Below are 1,153 nucleotides of genomic sequence, written 5' to 3' on the forward strand. Positions count from 1 at the left end.
GCTATGTATATGATTGACAAAGGGCAGAACATGAGGCAGTGAACTTGAGTTTAAACAAAAATGTCAAGAACTGGTATGTATATAGGATCTGACAGGTCTCATTTAAATGTCACATCTAAGTACACAGGCTTAGGATTTTTTTTCAGTAAAGAAAGTTCTAGCCTATTGATGCGACCTCATTTAAAACATTTTAAAGAATATGTACTGAAGCCTTCTACAACATCCTTAAAGTGTTTATTTACATGTCTTGTAGTTAACAAGGGACGAAATTGTCACAAAACCAGGTTTTCAATTTAAAAAAAGTCTGATAAAGGGAGACAATTCAAAATGTGCATTGTTACCCCCTTGTGTAAAATTCAATCTATTTTCACTCGTGGCGACCTTGATATAATTTTTTTTTTAAGTCTGATAAAGAGAGACAACTCAAAATGTGCATTGTTATCCCCGCCGAAAATTTGTTAGGAGGGGATATAGTCATTTGTCCTGTCCGTCCGTCTGAAACTTTGTCCGGAGCATAACTCCAAATCTATTCAATGGATTTACTTTAAACTTAGAATATAAACAGATAGCAACTAGGAGAAGTGCAGTGACAAGAACCATAACTCTATCTACCTTAGTTTTTTAATAATCTCCCTTTTTATATAACTTTAAAGTAAATTTTTGTCCGGAGCATAACTCTAAATATACTAAAGGGATTTACTTGAAACTTAAAATATAAACAGATGGCAACTAGGAGAAGTGCAGTGACCAAGAACCTCAACTCTATCTACCTTAGTTTTTGAATTATCTCCCCTTTTATATAATTTTAAAGTAAATTTTTGTCCGGAGCATAACTCTAAATCTACTGAAGGGATTTACTTGAAACTTGAAATATTAACAGATGGCAACTAGGAAAAGTGCAGTGACCAAAAACCACAATTCTCTCTACCTTAGTTTTTTAATTATCTCCCCTTTTATATAATTTTAAAGTAAATTTATGTCCGGAGCATAATCTAAATCTACTGAAGGGATTTACTTGAAACTTGAAATATAAACAGATGGCAAGTAGGAAAAGTGCAGTGATTAAGAACCATAACTCTATGTACCTTAGTTTTTGAATTATCTCCCCTTATTTATAATTTTAAAGTAAATTTTTGTCCGGAGCATAACTCTT

This window comes from Dreissena polymorpha, chromosome 13 (assembly GCF_020536995.1).
Source record: "Dreissena polymorpha isolate Duluth1 chromosome 13, UMN_Dpol_1.0, whole genome shotgun sequence".
In the NCBI taxonomy this organism is placed as follows: Eukaryota; Metazoa; Mollusca; class Bivalvia; order Myida; family Dreissenidae; genus Dreissena; species Dreissena polymorpha.